The following is a 24,036-nucleotide window of genomic DNA, read 5'->3' on the forward strand; positions in this document are numbered from 1 at the left end:
TGTAGTAGAAAATCAGCAATCCTTAGGTCGCTGGTTCAATTCCGGCTCGAAGGAACTTTTGTTAGTCTCATAGATGATGTTTCAACCTGTCGACAAATGCTCTCCCGGTGCCCTCGTCTTCTATCTATTTTCAGAGGGGTCTCTTGTTTGTGTTGGGTATTTGAAATGGGCATCCGACCGAAACTCTCAGTTGAGAGCCACAGTAGGACTTTCTGTAACTCTGACATGCAACTGAAACAAAAAGAGGGTACAATCATCCCTGGGTGGGCTTGAACCACCAACCTTTTGGTTATCAGACAAAAAAAAGTTTTCACAACCTTCAAGCTTTGCTTGAACCTCCCAGTTTCTCATGTCATGTGTCATCTTCTTTGAAACAGAGTGGCGCATGGAAAGACATTTAGGCCCACAACCAAAGAGGGCCAAAGGCTCTGGACCATTCTTTCTACATTGCAACTATGTCATCCAAATCACTGGGATTTTTTTCTCTTCTCAAAATTTTTCACACTGTACATGTTGAAATGGTCTTACAACCGGTGCCCTCCTCTTCTGGCCGAAACTTTAAGTTGAGAGGCACCAGAGGATTTTCTGTAACATGCAACTGAAACAAAAAGAGGACACTGCCGTCCCTGGGTGGGCTTGAACCACCATCCTTCCGGTTAACAGGCGAACGCGCTAACCAATTGCGCCACAGAGACAACCACGCTCCCCCACTTTGATTAAAGTCGTAAAAAAGCCACAACATGGTAAATGGAGTATGTTTCTTAGAGGACCTTCTGATCAACACAATAAAAAGAAGAGAATGATAAAACATAACAACTGCGTGGAACTACAGCCGCCAACAAATGGACAATTGCAACACAGAGATGGCCTCCACATTAGCGTCTTAACAACAGTCAGCGGGTAATAGGCTACCCCTCTCGTTTGGAGGTATGGCAGCAGAGTGGCGCAGCGGAAGCGTGCTGGGCCCATAACCCAGAGGTCGATGGATCGAAACCATCCTCTGCTAAGTGCTCTCTTTTACTCACGCCCCCTGTTACAATTTGGCCATTATCCCCGGTCGGAATCACATGTTTTTCTCGTAAAAATAGAATAGAGACCCCCGATCCCTGACCATCTCATTTTCACGACCTTCAGACTATGCTTTTTATACACGCAACCTCCCAGTTTCTCATGCCACATGTTTTCGCCTTTGCAACAAAGTGGCACAGGCAAAGGCTTTTGGGCCCACAACCAAATGGGCCATTGGATCTAGACCATCTTTTCTACGTTGCGACTTTCTTATTTAAATCATTCTGATTTCTTTTCTCTTCCCACAATTCTTCACTCTGTACACTAACGACTCACCTATACTTTTACACCACCCGGCACCCTGTAAGCTCCACGCTCCTTCTGCTTTTACGGGAGAAAGACATCCACACTTAAAAAAAAAAAAAAAAAAAAAAGCTTAAAGCTACAGGTTGAAAAGTATGTGATGATCACAATTGTGGTGAATCAGGCACCCCAACATGGAGACCAGCATGGACCCCAACATGGACTGCCAGAAGGGGGATTAGCTCAAATGGTAGAGTGCTCGCTTAGCATGCGAGAGGTAACGGGATCGACGCCCGTATTCTCCAAAGTTTTGGTTTGCCGAGTTTTTCAAAGAGCGGGACAATTCTCCTCTGTTTCCCTACTCATGTAACTCATTTGCAAGCTTAGGAAGCACCCGACAACCGGCTCGGCAAGCCTTCGATAGCTCAGCTGGTAGAGCGGAGGACTGTAGTAGAAAATCAGCAATCCTTAGGTCGCTGGTTCAATTCCGGCTCGAAGGAACTTTTGTTAGTCTCATAGATGATGTTTCAACCTGTCGACAAATGCTCTCCCGGTGCCCTCGTCTTCTATCTATTTTCAGAGGGGTCTCTTGTTTGTGTTGGGTATTTGAAATGGGCATCCGACCGAAACTCTCAGTTGAGAGCCACAGTAGGACTTTCTGTAACTCTGACATGCAACTGAAACAAAAAGAGGGTACAATCATCCCTGGGTGGGCTTGAACCACCAACCTTTTGGTTATCAGACAAAAAAAAGTTTTCACAACCTTCAAGCTTTGCTTGAACCTCCCAGTTTCTCATGTCATGTGTCATCTTCTTTGAAACAGAGTGGCGCATGGAAAGACATTTAGGCCCACAACCAAAGAGGGCCAAAGGCTCTGGACCATTCTTTCTACATTGCAACTATGTCATCCAAATCACTGGGATTTTTTTCTCTTCTCAAAATTTTTCACACTGTACATGTTGAAATGGTCTTACAACCGGTGCCCTCCTCTTCTGGCCGAAACTTTAAGTTGAGAGGCACCAGAGGATTTTCTGTAACATGCAACTGAAACAAAAAGAGGACACTGCCGTCCCTGGGTGGGCTTGAACCACCATCCTTCCGGTTAACAGGCGAACGCGCTAACCAATTGCGCCACAGAGACAACCACGCTCCCCCACTTTGATTAAAGTCGTAAAAAAGCCACAACATGGTAAATGGAGTATGTTTCTTAGAGGACCTTCTGATCAACACAATAAAAAGAAGAGAATGATAAAACATAACAACTGCGTGGAACTACAGCCGCCAACAAATGGACAATTGCAACACAGAGATGGCCTCCACATTAGCGTCTTAACAACAGTCAGCGGGTAATAGGCTACCCCTCTCTTTTGGAGGTATGGCAGCAGAGTGGCGCAGCGGAAGCGTGCTGGGCCCATAACCCAGAGGTCGATGGATCGAAACCATCCTCTGCTAAGTGCTCTCTTTTACTCACGCCCCCTGTTACAATTTGGCCATTATCCCCGGTCGGAATCACATGTTTTTCTCGTAAAAATAGAATAGAGACCCCCGATCCCTGACCATCTCATTTTCACGACCTTCAGACTATGCTTTTTATACACGCAACCTCCCAGTTTCTCATGCCACATGTTTTCGCCTTTGCAACAAAGTGGCACAGGCAAAGGCTTTTGGGCCCACAACCAAATGGGCCATTGGATCTAGACCATCTTTTCTACGTTGCGACTTTCTTATTTAAATCATTCTGATTTCTTTTCTCTTCCCACAATTCTTCACTCTGTACACTAACGACTCACCTATACTTTTACACCACCCGGCACCCTGTAAGCTCCACGCTCCTTCTGCTTTTACGGGAGAAAGACATCCACACTTAAAAAAAAAAAAAAAGCTTAAAGCTACAGGTTGAAAAGTATGTGATGATCACAATTGTGGTGAATCAGGCACCCCAACATGGAGACCAGCATGGACCCCAACATGGACTGCCAGAAGGGGGATTAGCTCAAATGGTAGAGCGCTCGCTTAGCATGCGAGAGGTAACGGGATCGACGCCCGTATTCTCCAAAGTTTTGGTTTGCCGAGTTTTTCAAAGAGCGGGACAATTCTCCTCTGTTTCCCTACTCATGTAACTCATTTGCAAGCTTAGGAAGCACCCGACAACCAGCTCGGCAAGCCTTCGATAGCTCAGCTGGTAGAGCGGAGGACTGTAGTAGAAAATCAGCAATCCTTAGGTCGCTGGTTCAATTCCGGCTCGAAGGAACTTTTGTTAGTCTCATAGATGATGTTTCAACCTGTCGACAAATGCTCTCCCGGTGCCCTCGTCTTCTATCTATTTTCAGAGGGGTCTCTTGTTTGTGTTGGGTATTTGAAATGGGCATCCGACCGAAACTCTCAGTTGAGAGCCACAGTAGGACTTTCTGTAACTCTGACATGCAACTGAAACAAAAAGAGGGTACAATCATCCCTGGGTGGACTTGAACCACCAACCTTTTGGTTATCAGACAAAAAAAAGTTTTCCCAACCTTCAAGCTTTGCTTGAACCTCCCAGTTTCTCATGTCATGTGTCATCTTCTTTGAAACAGAGTGGCGCATGGAAAGACATTTAGGCCCACAACCAAAGAGGGCCAAAGGCTCTGGACCATTCTTTCTACATTGCAACTATGTCATCCAAATCACTGGGATTTTTTTGTCTTCTCAAAATTTTTCACACTGTACATGTTGAAATGGTCTTACAACCGGTGCCCTCCTCTTCTGGCCGAAACTTTAAGTTGAGAGGCACCAGAGGATTTTCTGTAACATGCAACTGAAACAAAAAGAGGACACTGCCGTCCCTGGGTGGGCTTGAACCACCAACCTTCCGGTTAACAGCCGAACGCGCTAACCAATTGCGCCACAGAGACAACCACGCTCCCCCACTTTGATTAAAGTCGTAAAAAAGCCACAACATGGTAAATGGAGTATGTTTCTTAGAGGACCTTCTGATCAACACAATAAAAAGAAGGGAATGATAAAACATAACAACTGCGTGGAACTACAGCCGCCAACAAATGGAAAATTGCAACACAGAGATGGCCTCCACATTAGCGTCTTAACAACAGTCAGCGGGTAATAGGCTACCCCTCTCTTTTGGAGGTATGGCAGCAGAGTGGCGCAGCGGAAGCGTGCTGGGCCCATAACCCAGAGGTCGATGGATCGAAACCATCCTCTGCTAAGTGCTCTCTTTTACTCACGCCCCCTGTTACAATTTGGCCATTATCCCCGGTCGGAATCACATGTTTTTCTCGTAAAAATAGAATAGAGACCCCCGATCCCTGACCATCTCATTTTCACGACCTTCAGACTATGCTTTTTATACACGCAACCTCCCAGTTTCTCATGCCACATGTTTTCGCCTTTGCAACAAAGTGGCACAGGCAAAGGCTTTTGGGCCCACAACCAAATGGGCCATTGGATCTAGACCATCTTTTCTACGTTGCGACTTTCTTATTTAAATCATTCTGATTTCTTTTCTCTTCCCACAATTCTTCACTCTGTACACTAACGACTCACCTATACTTTTACACCACCCGGCACCCTGTAAGCTCCACGCTCCTTCTGCTTTTACGGGAGAAAGACATCCACACTTAAAAAAAAAAAAAAAAAAAAAAGCTTAAAGCTACAGGTTGAAAAGTATGTGATGATCACAATTGTGGTGAATCAGGCACCCCAACATGGAGACCAGCATGGACCCCAACATGGACTGCCAGAAGGGGGATTAGCTCAAATGGTAGAGCGCTCGCTTAGCATGCGAGAGGTAACGGGATCGACGCCCGTATTCTCCAAAGTTTTGGTTTGCCGAGTTTTTCAAAGAGCGGGACAATTCTCCTCTGTTTCCCTACTCATGTAACTCATTTGCAAGCTTAGGAAGCACCCGACAACCAGCTCGGCAAGCCTTCGATAGCTCAGCTGGTAGAGCGGAGGACTGTAGTAGAAAATCAGCAATCCTTAGGTCGCTGGTTCAATTCCGGCTCGAAGGAACTTTTGTTAGTCTCATAGATGATGTTTCAACCTGTCGACAAATGCTCTCCCGGTGCCCTCGTCTTCTATCTATTTTCAGAGGGGTCTCTTGTTTGTGTTGGGTATTTGAAATGGGCATCCGACCGAAACTCTCAGTTGAGAGCCACAGTAGGACTTTCTGTAACTCTGACATGCAACTGAAACAAAAAGAGGGTACAATCATCCCTGGGTGGACTTGAACCACCAACCTTTTGGTTATCAGACAAAAAAAAGTTTTCCCAACCTTCAAGCTTTGCTTGAACCTCCCAGTTTCTCATGTCATGTGTCATCTTCTTTGAAACAGAGTGGCGCATGGAAAGACATTTAGGCCCACAACCAAAGAGGGCCAAAGGCTCTGGACCATTCTTTCTACATTGCAACTATGTCATCCAAATCACTGGGATTTTTTTGTCTTCTCAAAATTTTTCACACTGTACATGTTGAAATGGTCTTACAACCGGTGCCCTCCTCTTCTGGCCGAAACTTTAAGTTGAGAGGCACCAGAGGATTTTCTGTAACATGCAACTGAAACAAAAAGATGACACTGCCGTCCCTGGGTGGGCTTGAACCACCAACCTTCCGGTTAACAGCCGAACGCGCTAACCAATTGCGCCACAGAGACAACCACGCTCCCCCACTTTGATTAAAGTCGTAAAAAAGCCACAACATGGTAAATGGAGTATGTTTCTTAGAGGACCTTCTGATCAACACAATAAAAAGAAGAGAATGATAAAACATAACAACTGCGTGGAACTACAGCCGCCAACAAATGGAAAATTGCAACACAGAGATGGCCTCCACATTAGCGTCTTAACAACAGTCAGCGGGTAATAGGCTACCCCTCTCTTTTGGAGGTATGGCAGCAGAGTGGCGCAGCGGAAGCGTGCTGGGCCCATAACCCAGAGGTCGATGGATCGAAACCATCCTCTGCTAAGTGCTCTCTTTTACTCACGCCCCCTGTTACAATTTGGCCATTATCCCCGGTCGGAATCACATGTTTTTCTCGTAAAAATAGAATAGAGACCCCCGATCCCTGACCATCTCATTTTCACGACCTTCAGACTATGCTTTTTATACACGCAACCTCCCAGTTTCTCATGCCACATGTTTTCGCCTTTGCAACAAAGTGGCACAGGCAAAGGCTTTTGGGCCCACAACCAAATGGGCCATTGGATCTAGACCATCTTTTCTACGTTGCGACTTTCTTATTTAAATCATTCTGATTTCTTTTCTCTTCCCACAATTCTTCACTCTGTACACTAACGACTCACCTATACTTTTACACCACCCGGCACCCTGTAAGCTCCACGCTCCTTCTGCTTTTACGGGAGAAAGACATCCACACTTAAAAAAAAAAAAAAAAAAAAAAGCTTAAAGCTACAGGTTGAAAAGTATGTGATGATCACAATTGTGGTGAATCAGGCACCCCAACATGGAGACCAGCATGGACCCCAACATGGACTGCCAGAAGGGGGATTAGCTCAAATGGTAGAGCGCTCGCTTAGCATGCGAGAGGTAACGGGATCGACGCCCGTATTCTCCAAAGTTTTGGTTTGCCGAGTTTTTCAAAGAGCGGGACAATTCTCCTCTGTTTCCCTACTCATGTAACTCATTTGCAAGCTTAGGAAGCACCCGACAACCAGCTCGGCAAGCCTTCGATAGCTCAGCTGGTAGAGCGGAGGACTGTAGTAGAAAATCAGCAATCCTTAGGTCGCTGGTTCAATTCCGGCTCGAAGGAACTTTTGTTAGTCTCATAGATGATGTTTCAACCTGTCGACAAATGCTCTCCCGGTGCCCTCGTCTTCTATCTATTTTCAGAGGGGTCTCTTGTTTGTGTTGGGTATTTGAAATGGGCATCCGACCGAAACTCTCAGTTGAGAGCCACAGTAGGACTTTCTGTAACTCTGACATGCAACTGAAACAAAAAGAGGGTACAATCATCCCTGGGTGGACTTGAACCACCAACCTTTTGGTTATCAGACAAAAAAAAGTTTTCCCAACCTTCAAGCTTTGCTTGAACCTCCCAGTTTCTCATGTCATGTGTCATCTTCTTTGAAACAGAGTGGCGCATGGAAAGACATTTAGGCCCACAACCAAAGAGGGCCAAAGGCTCTGGACCATTCTTTCTACATTGCAACTATGTCATCCAAATCACTGGGATTTTTTTGTCTTCTCAAAATTTTTCACACTGTACATGTTGAAATGGTCTTACAACCGGTGCCCTCCTCTTCTGGCCGAAACTTTAAGTTGAGAGGCACCAGAGGATTTTCTGTAACATGCAACTGAAACAAAAAGAGGACACTGCCGTCCCTGTGTGGGCTTGAACCACCAACCTTCCGGTTAACAGCCGAACGCGCTAACCAATTGCGCCACAGAGACAACCACGCTCCCCCACTTTGATTAAAGTCGTAAAAAAGCCACAACATGGTAAATGGAGTATGTTTCTTAGAGGACCTTCTGATCAACACAATAAAAAGAAGAGAATGATAAAACATAACAACTGCGTGGAACTACAGCCGCCAACAAATGGAAAATTGCAACACAGAGATGGCCTCCACATTAGCGTCTTAACAACAGTCAGCGGGTAATAGGCTACCCCTCTCTTTTGGAGGTATGGCAGCAGAGTGGCGCAGCGGAAGCGTGCTGGGCCCATAACCCAGAGGTCGATGGATCGAAACCATCCTCTGCTAAGTGCTCTCTTTTACTCACGCCCCCTGTTACAATTTGGCCATTATCCCCGGTCGGAATCACATGTTTTTCTCGTAAAAATAGAATAGAGACCCCCGATCCCTGACCATCTCATTTTCACGACCTTCAGACTATGCTTTTTATACACGCAACCTCCCAGTTTCTCATGCCACATGTTTTCGCCTTTGCAACAAAGTGGCACAGGCAAAGGCTTTTGGGCCCACAACCAAATGGGCCATTGGATCTAGACCATCTTTTCTACGTTGCGACTTTCTTATTTAAATCATTCTGATTTCTTTTCTCTTCCCACAATTCTTCACTCTGTACACTAACGACTCACCTATACTTTTACACCACCCGGCACCCTGTAAGCTCCACGCTCCTTCTGCTTTTACGGGAGAAAGACATCCACACTTAAAAAAAAAAAAAAAAAAAAAAAAAAAAAAAGCTTAAAGCTACAGGTTGAAAAGTATGTGATGATCACAATTGTGGTGAATCAGGCACCCCAACATGGAGACCAGCATGGACCCCAACATGGACTGCCAGAAGGGGGATTAGCTCAAATGGTAGAGCGCTCGCTTAGCATGCGAGAGGTAACGGGATCGACGCCCGTATTCTCCAAAGTTTTGGTTTGCCGAGTTTTTCAAAGAGCGGGACAATTCTCCTCTATTTCCCTACTCATGTAACTCATTTGCAAGCTTAGGAAGCACCCGACAACCAGCTCGGCAAGCCTTCGATAGCTCAGCTGGTAGAGCGGAGGACTGTAGTAGAAAATCAGCAATCCTTAGGTCGCTGGTTCAATTCCGGCTCGAAGGAACTTTTGTTAGTCTCATAGATGATGTTTCAACCTGTCGACAAATGCTCTCCCGGTGCCCTCGTCTTCTATCTATTTTCAGAGGGGTCTCTTGTTTGTGTTGGGTATTTGAAATGGGCATCCGACCGAAACTCTCAGTTGAGAGCCACAGTAGGACTTTCTGTAACTCTGACATGCAACTGAAACAAAAAGAGGGTACAATCATCCCTGGGTGGACTTGAACCACCAACCTTTTGGTTATCAGACAAAAAAAAGTTTTCCCAACCTTCAAGCTTTGCTTGAACCTCCCAGTTTCTCATGTCATGTGTCATCTTCTTTGAAACAGAGTGGCGCATGGAAAGACATTTAGGCCCACAACCAAAGAGGGCCAAAGGCTCTGGACCATTCTTTCTACATTGCAACTATGTCATCCAAATCACTGGGATTTTTTTGTCTTCTCAAAATTTTTCACACTGTACATGTTGAAATGGTCTTACAACCGGTGCCCTCCTCTTCTGGCCGAAACTTTAAGTTGAGAGGCACCAGAGGATTTTCTGTAACATGCAACTGAAACAAAAAGAGGACACTGCCGTCCCTGGGTGGGCTTGAACCACCAACCTTCCGGTTAACAGCCGAACGAGCTAACCAATTGCGCCACAGAGACAACCACGCTCCCCCACTTTGATTAAAGTCGTAAAAAAGCCACAACATGGTAAATGGAGTATGTTTCTTAGAGGACCTTCTGATCAACACAATAAAAAGAAGAGAATGATAAAACATAACAACTGCGTGGAACTACAGCCGCCAACAAATGGAAAATTGCAACACAGAGATGGCCTCCACATTAGCGTCTTAACAACAGTCAGCGGGTAATAGGCTACCCCTCTCTTTTGGAGGTATGGCAGCAGAGTGGCGCAGCGGAAGCGTGCTGGGCCCATAACCCAGAGGTCGATGGATCGAAACCATCCTCTGCTAAGTGCTCTCTTTTACTCACGCCCCCTGTTACAATTTGGCCATTATCCCCGGTCGGAATCACATGTTTTTCTCGTAAAAATAGAATAGAGACCCCCGATCCCTGACCATCTCATTTTCACGACCTTCAGACTATGCTTTTTATACACGCAACCTCCCAGTTTCTCATGCCACATGTTTTCGCCTTTGCAACAAAGTGGCACAGGCAAAGGCTTTTGGGCCCACAACCAAATGGGCCATTGGATCTAGACCATCTTTTCTACGTTGCGACTTTCTTATTTAAATCATTCTGATTTCTTTTCTCTTCCCACAATTCTTCACTCTGTACACTAACGACTCACCTATACTTTTACACCACCCGGCACCCTGTAAGCTCCACGCTCCTTCTGCTTTTACGGGAGAAAGACATCCACACTTAAAAAAAAAAAAAAAAAAAAAAGCTTAAAGCTACAGGTTGAAAAGTATGTGATGATCACAATTGTGGTGAATCAGGCACCCCAACATGGAGACCAGCATGGACCCCAACATGGACTGCCAGAAGGGGGATTAGCTCAAATGGTAGAGCGCTCGCTTAGCATGCGAGAGGTAACGGGATCGATGCCCGTATTCTCCAAAGTTTTGGTTTGCCGAGTTTTTCAAAGAGCGGGACAATTCTCCTCTGTTTCCCTACTCATGTAACTCATTTGCAAGCTTAGGAAGCACCCGACAACCAGCTCGGCAAGCCTTCGATAGCTCAGCTGGTAGAGCGGAGGACTGTAGTAGAAAATCAGCAATCCTTAGGTCGCTGGTTCAATTCCGGCTCGAAGGATCTTTTGTTAGTCTCATAGATGATGTTTCAACCTGTCGACAAATGCTCTCCCGGTGCCCTCGTCTTCTATCTATTTTCAGAGGGGTCTCTTGTTTGTGTTGGGTATTTGAAATGGGCATCCGACCGAAACTCTCAGTTGAGAGCCACAGTAGGACTTTCTGTAACTCTGACATGCAACTGAAACAAAAAGAGGGTACAATCATCCCTGGGTGGACTTGAACCACCAACCTTTTGGTTATCAGACAAAAAAAAGTTTTCCCAACCTTCAAGCTTTGCTTGAACCTCCCAGTTTCTCATGTCATGTGTCATCTTCTTTGAAACAGAGTGGCGCATGGAAAGACATTTAGGCCCACAACCAAAGAGGGCCAAAGGCTCTGGACCATTCTTTCTACATTGCAACTATGTCATCCAAATCACTGGGATTTTTTTGTCTTCTCAAAATTTTTCACACTGTACATGTTGAAATGGTCTTACAACCGGTGCCCTCCTCTTCTGGCCGAAACTTTAAGTTGAGAGGCACCAGAGGATTTTCTGTAACATGCAACTGAAACAAAAAGAGGACACTGCCGTCCCTGGGTGGGCTTGAACCACCAACCTTCCGGTTAACAGCCGAACGAGCTAACCAATTGCGCCACAGAGACAACCACGCTCCCCCACTTTGATTAAAGTCGTAAAAAAGCCACAACATGGTAAATGGAGTATGTTTCTTAGAGGACCTTCTGATCAACACAATAAAAAGAAGAGAATGATAAAACATAACAACTGCGTGGAACTACAGCCGCCAACAAATGGAAAATTGCAACACAGAGATGGCCTCCACATTAGCGTCTTAACAACAGTCAGCGGGTAATAGGCTACCCCTCTCTTTTGGAGGTATGGCAGCAGAGTGGCGCAGCGGAAGCGTGCTGGGCCCATAACCCAGAGGTCGATGGATCGAAACCATCCTCTGCTAAGTGCTCTCTTTTACTCACGCCCCCTGTTACAATTTGGCCATTATCCCCGGTCGGAATCACATGTTTTTCTCGTAAAAATAGAATAGAGACCCCCGATCCCTGACCATCTCATTTTCACGACCTTCAGACTATGCTTTTTATACACGCAACCTCCCAGTTTCTCATGCCACATGTTTTCGCCTTTGCAACAAAGTGGCACAGGCAAAGGCTTTTGGGCCCACAACCAAATGGGCCATTGGATCTAGACCATCTTTTCTACGTTGCGACTTTCTTATTTAAATCATTCTGATTTCTTTTCTCTTCCCACAATTCTTCACTCTGTACACTAACGACTCACCTATACTTTTACACCACCCGGCACCCTGTAAGCTCCACGCTCCTTCTGCTTTTACGGGAGAAAGACATCCACACTTAAAAAAAAAACAAAAAAAAAAAAAAAAGCTTAAAGCTACAGGTTGAAAAGTATGTGATGATCACAATTGTGGTGAATCAGGCACCCCAACATGGAGACCAGCATGGACCCCAACATGGACTGCCAGAAGGGGGATTAGCTCAAATGGTAGAGCGCTCGCTTAGCATGCGAGAGGTAACGGGATCGACGCCCGTATTCTCCAAAGTTTTGGTTTGCCGAGTTTTTCAAAGAGCGGGACAATTCTCCTCTGTTTCCCTACTCATGTAACTCATTTGCAAGCTTAGGAAGCACCCGACAACCAGCTCGGCAAGCCTTCGATAGCTCAGCTGGTAGAGCGGAGGACTGTAGTAGAAAATCAGCAATCCTTAGGTCGCTGGTTCAATTCCGGCTCGAAGGAACTTTTGTTAGTCTCATAGATGATGTTTCAACCTGTCGACAAATGCTCTCCCGGTGCCCTCGTCTTCTATCTATTTTCAGAGGGGTCTCTTGTTTGTGTTGGGTATTTGAAATGGGCATCCGACCGAAACTCTCAGTTGAGAGCCACAGTAGGACTTTCTGTAACTCTGACATGCAACTGAAACAAAAAGAGGGTACAATCATCCCTGGGTGGACTTGAACCACCAACCTTTTGGTTATCAGACAAAAAAAAGTTTTCCCAACCTTCAAGCTTTGCTTGAACCTCCCAGTTTCTCATGTCATGTGTCATCTTCTTTGAAACAGAGTGGCGCATGGAAAGACATTTAGGCCCACAACCAAAGAGGGCCAAAGGCTCTGGACCATTCTTTCTACATTGCAACTATGTCATCCAAATCACTGGGATTTTTTTGTCTTCTCAAAATTTTTCACACTGTACATGTTGAAATGGTCTTACAACCGGTGCCCTCCTCTTCTGGCCGAAACTTTAAGTTGAGAGGCACCAGAGGATTTTCTGTAACATGCAACTGAAACAAAAAGAGGACACTGCCGTCCCTGGGTGGGCTTGAACCACCAACCTTCCGGTTAACAGCCGAACGAGCTAACCAATTGCGCCACAGAGACAACCACGCTCCCCCACTTTGATTAAAGTCGTAAAAAAGCCACAACATGGTAAATGGAGTATGTTTCTTAGAGGACCTTCTGATCAACACAATAAAAAGAAGAGAATGATAAAACATAACAACTGCGTGGAACTACAGCCGCCAACAAATGGAAAATTGCAACACAGAGATGGCCTCCACATTAGCGTCTTAACAACAGTCAGCGGGTAATAGGCTACCCCTCTCTTTTGGAGGTATGGCAGCAGAGTGGCGCAGCGGAAGCGTGCTGGGCCCATAACCCAGAGGTCGATGGATCGAAACCATCCTCTGCTAAGTGCTCTCTTTTACTCACGCCCCCTGTTACAATTTGGCCATTATCCCCGGTCGGAATCACATGTTTTTCTCGTAAAAATAGAATAGAGACCCCCGATCCCTGACCATCTCATTTTCACGACCTTCAGACTATGCTTTTTATACACGCAACCTCCCAGTTTCTCATGCCACATGTTTTCGCCTTTGCAACAAAGTGGCACAGGCAAAGGCTTTTGGGCCCACAACCAAATGGGCCATTGGATCTAGACCATCTTTTCTACGTTGCGACTTTCTTATTTAAATCATTCTGATTTCTTTTCTCTTCCCACAATTCTTCACTCTGTACACTAACGACTCACCTATACTTTTACACCACCCGGCACCCTGTAAGCTCCACGCTCCTTCTGCTTTTACGGGAGAAAGACATCCACACTTAAAAAAAAAAAAAAAAAAAAAAGCTTAAAGCTACAGGTTGAAAAGTATGTGATGATCACAATTGTGGTGAATCAGGCACCCCAACATGGAGACCAGCATGGACCCCAACATGGACTGCCAGAAGGGGGATTAGCTCAAATGGTAGAGCGCTCGCTTAGCATGCGAGAGGTAACGGGATCGATGCCCGTATTCTCCAAAGTTTTGGTTTGCCGAGTTTTTCAAAGAGCGGGACAATTCTCCTCTGTTTCCCTACTCATGTAACTCATTTGCAAGCTTAGGAAGCACCCGACAACCAGCTCGGCAAGCCTTCGATAGCTCAGCTGGTAGAGCGGAGGACTGTAGTAGAAAATCAGCAATCCTTAGGTCGCTGGTTCAATTCCGGCTCGAAGGATCTTTTGTTAGTCTCATAGATGATGTTTCAACCTGTCGACAAATGCTCTCCCGGTGCCCTCGTCTTCTATCTATTTTCAGAGGGGTCTCTTGTTTGTGTTGGGTATTTGAAATGGGCATCCGACCGAAACTCTCAGTTGAGAGCCACAGTAGGACTTTCTGTAACTCTGACATGCAACTGAAACAAAAAGAGGGTACAATCATCCCTGGGTGGACTTGAACCACCAACCTTTTGGTTATCAGACAAAAAAAAGTTTTCCCAACCTTCAAGCTTTGCTTGAACCTCCCAGTTTCTCATGTCATGTGTCATCTTCTTTGAAACAGAGTGGCGCATGGAAAGACATTTAGGCCCACAACCAAAGAGGGCCAAAGGCTCTGGACCATTCTTTCTACATTGCAACTATGTCATCCAAATCACTGGGATTTTTTTGTCTTCTCAAAATTTTTCACACTGTACATGTTGAAATGGTCTTACAACCGGTGCCCTCCTCTTCTGGCCGAAACTTTAAGTTGAGAGGCACCAGAGGATTTTCTGTAACATGCAACTGAAACAAAAAGAGGACACTGCCGTCCCTGGGTGGGCTTGAACCACCAACCTTCCGGTTAACAGCCGAACGAGCTAACCAATTGCGCCACAGAGACAACCACGCTCCCCCACTTTGATTAAAGTCGTAAAAAAGCCACAACATGGTAAATGGAGTATGTTTCTTAGAGGACCTTCTGATCAACACAATAAAAAGAAGAGAATGATAAAACATAACAACTGCGTGGAACTACAGCCGCCAACAAATGGAAAATTGCAACACAGAGATGGCCTCCACATTAGCGTCTTAACAACAGTCAGCGGGTAATAGGCTACCCCTCTCTTTTGGAGGTATGGCAGCAGAGTGGCGCAGCGGAAGCGTGCTGGGCCCATAACCCAGAGGTCGATGGATCGAAACCATCCTCTGCTAAGTGCTCTCTTTTACTCACGCCCCCTGTTACAATTTGGCCATTATCCCCGGTCGGAATCACATGTTTTTCTCGTAAAAATAGAATAGAGACCCCCGATCCCTGACCATCTCATTTTCACGACCTTCAGACTATGCTTTTTATACACGCAACCTCCCAGTTTCTCATGCCACATGTTTTCGCCTTTGCAACAAAGTGGCACAGGCAAAGGCTTTTGGGCCCACAACCAAATGGGCCATTGGATCTAGACCATCTTTTCTACGTTGCGACTTTCTTATTTAAATCATTCTGATTTCTTTTCTCTTCCCACAATTCTTCACTCTGTACACTAACGACTCACCTATACTTTTACACCACCCGGCACCCTGTAAGCTCCACGCTCCTTCTGCTTTTACGGGAGAAAGACATCCACACTTAAAAAAAAAAAAAAAAAAAAAAGCTTAAAGCTACAGGTTGAAAAGTATGTGATGATCACAATTGTGGTGAATCAGGCACCCCAACATGGAGACCAGCATGGACCCCAACATGGACTGCCAGAAGGGGGATTAGCTCAAATGGTAGAGCGCTCGCTTAGCATGCGAGAGGTAACGGGATCGATGCCCGTATTCTCCAAAGTTTTGGTTTGCCGAGTTTTTCAAAGAGCGGGACAATTCTCCTCTGTTTCCCTACTCATGTAACTCATTTGCAAGCTTAGGAAGCACCCGACAACCAGCTCGGCAAGCCTTCGATAGCTCAGCTGGTAGAGCGGAGGACTGTAGTAGAAAATCAGCAATCCTTAGGTCGCTGGTTCAATTCCGGCTCGAAGGATCTTTTGTTAGTCTCATAGATGATGTTTCAACCTGTCGACAAATGCTCTCCCGGTGCCCTCGTCTTCTATCTATTTTCAGAGGGGTCTCTTGTTTGTGTTGGGTATTTGAAATGGGCATCCGACCGAAACTCTCAGTTGAGAGCCACAGTAGGACTTTCTGTAACTCTGACATGCAACTGAAACAAAAAGAGGGTACAATCATCCCTGGGTGGACTTGAACCACCAACCTTTTGGTTATCAGACAAAAAAAAGTTTTCCCAACCTTCAAGCTTTGCTTGAACCTCCCAGTTTCTCATGTCATGTGTCATCTTCTTTGAAACAGAGTGGCGCATGGAAAGACATTTAGGCCCACAACCAAAGAGGGCCAAAGGCTCTGGACCATTCTTTCTACATTGCAACTATGTCATCCAAATCACTGGGATTTTTTTGTCTTCTCAAAATTTTTCACACTGTACATGTTGAAATGGTCTTACAACCGGTGCCCTCCTCTTCTGGCCGAAACTTTAAGTTGAGAGGCACCAGAGGATTTTCTGTAACATGCAACTGAAACAAAAAGAGGACACTGCCGTCCCTGGGTGGGCTTGAACCACCAACCTTCCGGTTAACAGCCGAACGAGCTAACCAATTGCGCCACAGAGACAACCACGCTCCCCCACTTTGATTAAAGTCGTAAAAAAGCCACAACATGGTAAATGGAGTATGTTTCTTAGAGGACCTTCTGATCAACACAATAAAAAGAAGAGAATGATAAAACATAACAACTGCGTGGAACTACAGCCGCCAACAAATGGACAATTGCAACACAGAGATGGCCTCCACATTAGCGTCTTAACAACAGTCAGCGGGTAATAGGCTACCCCTCTCTTTTGGAGGTATGGCAGCAGAGTGGCGCAGCGGAAGCGTGCTGGGCCCATAACCCAGAGGTCGATGGATCGAAACCATCCTCTGCTAAGTGCTCTCTTTTACTCACGCCCCCTGTTACAATTTGGCCATTATCCCCGGTCGGAATCACATGTTTTTCTCGTAAAAATAGAATAGAGACCCCCGATCCCTGACCATCTCATTTTCACGACCTTCAGACTATGCTTTTTATACACGCAACCTCCCAGTTTCTCATGCCACATGTTTTCGCCTTTGCAACAAAGTGGCACAGGCAAAGGCTTTTGGGCCCACAACCAAATGGGCCATTGGATCTAGACCATCTTTTCTACGTTGCGACTTTCTTATTTAAATCATTCTGATTTCTTTTCTCTTCCCACAATTCTTCACTCTGTACACTAACGACTCACCTATACTTTTACACCACCCGGCACCCTGTAAGCTCCACGCTCCTTCTGCTTTTACGGGAGAAAGACATCCACACTTAAAAAAAAAAAAAAAAAAAAAAAAAAAAGCTTAAAGCTACAGGTTGAAAAGTATGTGATGATCACAATTGTGGTGAATCAGGCACCCCAACATGGAGACCAGCATGGACCCCAACGTGGACTGCCAGAAGGGGGATTAGCTCAAATGGTAGAGCGCTCGCTTAGCATGCGAGAGGTAACGGGATCGACGCCCGTATTCTCCAAAATTTTGGTTTGCCGAGTTTTTCAAAGAGCGGGACAATTCTCCTCTGTTTCCCTACTCATGTAACTCATTTGCAAGCTTAGGAAGCACCCGACAACCAGCTCGGCAAGCCTTCGATAGCTCAGCTGGTAGAGCGGAGGACTGTAGTAGAAAATCAGCAATCCTTAGGTCGCTGGTTCAATTCCGGCTCGAAGGAACTTTTGTTAGTCTCATAGATGATGTTTCAACCTGTCGACAAATGCTCTCCCGGTGCCCTCGTCTTCTATCTATTTTCAGAGGGGTCTCTTGTTTGTGTTGGGTATTTGAAATGGGCATCCGACCGAAACTCTCAGTTGAGAGCCACAGTAGGACTTTCTGTAACTCTGACATGCAACTGAAACAAAAAGAGGGTACAATCATCCCTGGGTGGACTTGAACCACCAACCTTTTGGTTATCAGACAAAAAAAAGTTTTCCCAACCTTCAAGCTTTGCTTGAACCTCCCAGTTTCTCATGTCATGTGTCATCTTTTTTGAAACAGAGTGGCGCATGGAAAGACATTTAGGCTATGTGCACACACACTAATTACGTCCGTAATTGACGGACGTATTTCGGCCGCAAGTCCCGGACCGAACACAGTGCAGGGAGCCGGCCTCCTAGCGTCATACTTATGTACGATGCTAGGAGTCCCTGCTACTCCGTGGAACTACTGTCCCGTACTGAAAACATGATTACAGTACGGGACAGTTGTCCTGCAGAGAGGCAGGGACTCCTAGCATCGTACATAACTATGATGCTAGGAGTCCGGCTCCCTGCACTGTGTTCGGTCCGGGACTTGCGGCCGAAATACGTCCGTCAATTACGGACGTAATTAGTGTGTGTGCACATACCCTTAGGCCCACAACCAAAGAGGGCCAAAGGCTCTGGACCATTCTTTCTACATTGCAACTATGTCATCCAAATCACTGGGATTTTTTTGTCTTCTCAAAATTTTTCACACTGTACATGTTGAAATGGTCTTACAACCGGTGCCCTCCTCTTCTGGCCGAAACTTTAAGTTGAGAGGCACCAGAGGATTTTCTGTAACATGCAACTGAAACAAAAAGAGGACACTGCCGTCCCTGGGTGGGCTTGAACCACCAACCTTCCGGTTAACAGCCGAACGCGCTAACCAATTGCGCCACAGAGACAACCACGCTCCCCCACTTTGATTAAAGTCGTAAAAAAGCCACAACATGGTAAATGGAGTATGTTTCTTAGAGGACCTTCTGATCAACACAATAAAAAGAAGAGAATGATAAAACATAACAACTGCGTGGAACTACAGCCGCCAACAAATGGACAATTGCAACACAGAGATGGCCTCCACATTAGCGTCTTAACAACAGTCAGCGGGTAATAGGCTACCCCTCTCTTTTGGAGGTATGGCAGCAGAGTGGCGCAGCGGAAGCGTGCTGGGCCCATAACCCAGAGGTCGATGGATCGAAACCATCCTCTGCTAAGTGCTCTCTTTTACTCACGCCCCCTGTTACAATTTGGCCATTATCCCCGGTCGGAATCACATGTTTTTCTCGTAAAAATAGAATAGAGACCCCCGATCCCTGACCATCTCATTTTCACGACCTTCAGACTATGCTTTTTATACACGCAACCTCCCAGTTTCTCATGCCACATGTTTTCGCCTTTGCAACAAAGTGGCACAGGCAAAGGCTTTTGGGCCCACAACCAAATGGGCCATTGGATCTAGACCATCTTTTCTACGTTGCGACTTTCTTATTTAAATCATTCTGATTTCTTTTCTCTTCCCACAATTCTTCACTCTGTACACTAACGACTCACCTATACTTTTACACCACCCGGCACCCTGTAAGCTCCACGCTCCTTCTGCTTTTACGGGAGAAAGACATCCACACTTAAAAAAAAAAAAAAAAAAAAAAGCTTAAAGCTACAGGTTGAAAAGTATGTGATGATCACAATTGTGGTGAATCAGGCACCCCAACATGGAGACCAGCATGGACCCCAACATGGACTGCCAGAAGGGGGATTAGCTCAAATGGTAGAGCGCTCGCTTAGCATGCGAGAGGTAACGGGATCGACGCCCGTATTCTCCAAAGTTTTGGTTTGCCGAGTTTTTCAAAGAGCGGGACAATTCTCCTCTGTTTCCCTACTCATGTAACTCATTTGCAAGCTTAGGAAGCACCCGACAACCGGCTCGGCAAGCCTTCGATAGCTCAGCTGGTAGAGCGGAGGACTGTAGTAGAAAATCAGCAATCCTTAGGTCGCTGGTTCAATTCCGGCTCGAAGGAACTTTTGTTAGTCTCATAGATGATGTTTCAACCTGTCGACAAATGCTCTCCCGGTGCCCTCGTCTTCTATCTATTTTCAGAGGGGTCTCTTGTTTGTGTTGGGTATTTGAAATGGGCATCCGACCGAAACTCTCAGTTGAGAGCCACAGTAGGACTTTCTGTAACTCTGACATGCAACTGAAACAAAAAGAGGGTACAATCATCCCTGGGTGGGCTTGAACCACCAACCTTTTGGTTATCAGACAAAAAAAAGTTTTCACAACCTTCAAGCTTTGCTTGAACCTCCCAGTTTCTCATGTCATGTGTCATCTTCTTTGAAACAGAGTGGCGCATGGAAAGACATTTAGGCCCACAACCAAAGAGGGCCAAAGGCTCTGGACCATTCTTTCTACATTGCAACTATGTCATCCAAATCACTGGGATTTTTTTCTCTTCTCAAAATTTTTCACACTGTACATGTTGAAATGGTCTTACAACCGGTGCCCTCCTCTTCTGGCCGAAACTTTAAGTTGAGAGGCACCAGAGGATTTTCTGTAACATGCAACTGAAACAAAAAGAGGACACTGCCGTCCCTGGGTGGGCTTGAACCACCAACCTTCCGGTTAACAGCCGAACGCGCTAACCAATTGCGCCACAGAGACAACCACGCTCCCCCACTTTGATTAAAGTCGTAAAAAAGCCACAACATGGTAAATGGAGTATGTTTCTTAGAGGACCTTCTGATCAACACAATAAAAAGAAGAGAATGATAAAACATAACAACTGCGTGGAACTACAGCCGCCAACAAATGGACAATTGCAACACAGAGATGGCCTCCACATTAGCGTCTTAACAACAGTCAGCGGGTAATAGGCTACCCCTCTCTTTTGGAGGTATGGCAGCAGAGTGGCGCAGCGGAAGCGTGCTGGGCCCATAACCCAGAGGTCGATGGATCGAAACCATCCTCTGCTAAGTGCTCTCTTTTACTCACGCCCCCTGTTACAATTTGGCCATTATCCCCGGTCGGAATCACATGTTTTTCTCGTAAAAATAGAATAGAGACCCCCGATCCCTGACCATCTCATTTTCACGACCTTCAGACTATGCTTTTTATACACGCAACCTCCCAGTTTCTCATGCCACATGTTTTCGCCTTTGCAACAAAGTGGCACAGGCAAAGGCTTTTGGGCCCACAACCAAATGGGCCATTGGATCTAGACCATCTTTTCTACGTTGCGACTTTCTTATTTAAATCATTCTGATTTCTTTTCTCTTCCCACAATTCTTCACTCTGTACACTAACGACTCACCTATACTTTTACACCACCCGGCACCCTGTAAGCTCCACACTCCTTCTGCTTTTACGGGAGAAAGACATCCACATTTAAAAAAAAAAAAAAAAAAAAAAGCTTAAAGCTACAGGTTCAAAAGTATGTGATTATCACAATTGTGGTGAATCAGGCACCCCAACATGGAGACCAGCATGGACCCCAACATGGACTGCCAGAAGGGGGATTAGCTCAAATGGTAGAGCGCTCGCTTAGCATGCGAGAGGTAACGGGATCGACGCCCGTATTCTCCAAAGTTTTGGTTTGCCGAGTTTTTCAAAGAGCGGGACAATTCTCCTCTGTTTCCCTACTCATGTAACTCATTTGCAAGCTTAGGAAGCACCCGACAACCAGCTCGGCAAGCCTTCGATAGCTCAGCTGGTAGAGCGGAGGACTGTAGTAGAAAATCAGCAATCCTTAGGTCGCTGGTTCAATTCCGGCTCGAAGGAACTTTTGTTAGTCTCATAGATGATGTTTCAACCTGTCGACAAATGCTCTCCCGGTGCCCTCGTCTTCTATCTATTTTCAGAGGGGTCTCTTGTTTGTGTTGGGTATTTGAAATGGGCATCCGACCGAAACTCTCAGTTGAGAGCCACAGTAGGACTTTCTGTAACTCTGACATGCAACTGAAACAAAAAGAGGGTACAATCATCCCTGGGTGGGCTTGAACCACCAACCTTTTGGTTATCAGACAAAAAAAAGTTTTCACAACCTTCAAGCTTTGCTTGAACCTCCCAGTTTCTCATGTCATGTGTCATCTTCTTTGAAACAGAGTGGCGCATGGAAAGACATTTAGGCCCACAACCAAAGAGGGCCAAAGGCTCTGGACCATTCTTTCTACATTGCAACTATGTCATCCAAATCACTGGGATTTTTTTCTCTTCTCAAAATTTTTCACACTGTACATGTTGAAATGGTCTTACAACCGGTGCCCTCCTCTTCTGGCCGAAACTTTAAGTTGAGAGGCACCAGAGGATTTTCTGTAACATGCAACTGAAACAAAAAGAGGACACTGCCGTCCCTGGGTGGGCTTGAACCACCAACCTTCCGGTTAACAGCCGAACGCGCTAACCAATTGCGCCACAGAGACAACCACGCTCCCCCACTTTGATTAAAGTCGTAAAAAAGCCACAACATGGTAAATGGAGTATGTTTCTTAGAGGACCTTCTGATCAACACAATAAAAAGAAGAGAATAATAAAACATAACAACTGCGTGGAACTACAGCCGCCAACAAATGGACAATTGCAACACAGAGATGGCCTCCACATTAGCGTCTTAACAACAGTCAGCGGGTAATAGGCTACCCCTCTCTTTTGGAGGTATGGCAGCAGAGTGGCGCAGCGGAAGCGTGCTGGGCCCATAACCCAGAGGTCGATGGATCGAAACCATCCTCTGCTAAGTGCTCTCTTTTACTCACGCCCCCTGTTACAATTTGGCCATTATCCCCGGTCGGAATCACATGTTTTTCTCGTAAAAATAGAATAGAGACCCCCGATCCCTGACCATCTCATTTTCACGACCTTCAGACTATGGTTTTTATACACGCAACCTCCCAGTTTCTCATGCCACATGTTTTCGCCTTTGCAACAAAGTGGCACAGGCAAAGGCTTTTGGGCCCACAACCAAATGGGCCATTGGATCTAGACCATCTTTTCTACGTTGCGACTTTCTTATTTAAATCATTCTGATTTCTTTTCTCTTCCCACAATTCTTCACTCTGTACACTAACGACTCACCTATACTTTTACACCACCCGGCACCCTGTAAGCTCCACGCTCCTTCTGCTTTTACGGGAGAAAGACATCCACACTTAAAAAAAATAAAAAAAAAAAAAAAAAAAGCTTAAAGCTACAGGTTGAAAAGTATGTGATGATCACAATTGTGGTGAATCAGGCACCCCAACATGGAGACCAGCATGGACCCCAACATGGACTGCCAGAAGGGGGATTAGCTCAAATGGTAGAGCGCTCGCTTAGCGTGCGAGAGGTAACGGGATCGACGCCCGTATTCTCCAAAGTTTTGGTTTGCCGAGTTTTTCAAAGAGCGGGACAATTCTCCTCTGTTTCCCTACTCATGTAACTCATTTGCAAGCTTAGGAAGCACCCGACAACCAGCTCGGCAAGCCTTCGATAGCTCAGCTGGTAGAGCGGAGGACTGTAGTAGAAAATCAGCAATCCTTAGGTCGCTGGTTCAATTCCGGCTCGAAGGAACTTTTGTTAGTCTCATAGATGATGTTTCAACCTGTCGACAAATGCTCTCCCGGTGCCCTCGTCTTCTATCTATTTTCAGAGGGGTCTCTTGTTTGTGTTGGGTATTTGAAATGGGCATCCGACCGAAACTCTCAGTTGAGAGCCACAGTAGGACTTTCTGTAACTCTGACATGCAACTGAAACAAAAAGAGGGTACAATCATCCCTGGGTGGGCTTGAACCACCAACCTTTTGGTTATCAGACAAAAAAAAGTTTTCACAACCTTCAAGCTTTGCTTGAACCTCCCAGTTTCTCATGTCATGTGTCATCTTCTTTGAAACAGAGTGGCGCATGGAAAGACATTTAGGCCCACAACCAAAGAGGGCCAAAGGCTCTGGACCATTCTTTCTATATTGCAACTATGTCATCCAAATCACTGGGATTTTTTTCTCTTCTCAAAATTTTTCACACTGTACATGTTGAAATGGTCTTACAACCGGTGCCCTCCTCTTCTGGCCGAAACTTTAAGTTGAGAGGCACCAGAGGATTTTCTGTAACATGCAACTGAAACAAAAAGAGGACACTGCCGTCCCTGGGTGGGCTTGAACCACCAACCTTCCGGTTAACAGCCGAACGCGCTAACCAATTGCGCCACAGAGACAACCACGCTCCCCCACTTTGATTAAAGTCGTAAAAAAGCCACAACATGGTAAATGGAGTATGTTTCTTAGAGGACCTTCTGATCAACACAATAAAAAGAAGAGAATGATAAAACATAACAACTGCGTGGAACTACAGCCGCCAACAAATG

General features: G+C 45.7%; 3 non-coding genes across 3 annotated transcripts; all 3 read left to right on the forward strand.

Annotated features, from left to right (window-relative positions):
- Positions 1-10,330: 10,330 nt before the first annotated feature.
- On the forward strand, positions 10,331-10,403 carry TRNAA-AGC (transfer RNA alanine (anticodon AGC)). The gene has a single exon. It is a non-coding gene; the product is annotated as a tRNA-Ala (tRNA).
- Positions 10,404-13,849: 3,446 nt separating this feature from the next.
- On the forward strand, positions 13,850-13,922 carry TRNAA-AGC (transfer RNA alanine (anticodon AGC)). The gene has a single exon. It is a non-coding gene; the product is annotated as a tRNA-Ala (tRNA).
- Positions 13,923-15,606: 1,684 nt separating this feature from the next.
- On the forward strand, positions 15,607-15,679 carry TRNAA-AGC (transfer RNA alanine (anticodon AGC)). The gene has a single exon. It is a non-coding gene; the product is annotated as a tRNA-Ala (tRNA).
- The last annotated feature ends 8,357 nt before the right edge of the window (positions 15,680-24,036 follow it).

This window comes from Rhinoderma darwinii, assembly GCF_050947455.1.
Source record: "Rhinoderma darwinii isolate aRhiDar2 chromosome 4 unlocalized genomic scaffold, aRhiDar2.hap1 SUPER_4_unloc_11, whole genome shotgun sequence".
In the NCBI taxonomy this organism is placed as follows: domain Eukaryota; kingdom Metazoa; phylum Chordata; class Amphibia; order Anura; family Rhinodermatidae; genus Rhinoderma; species Rhinoderma darwinii.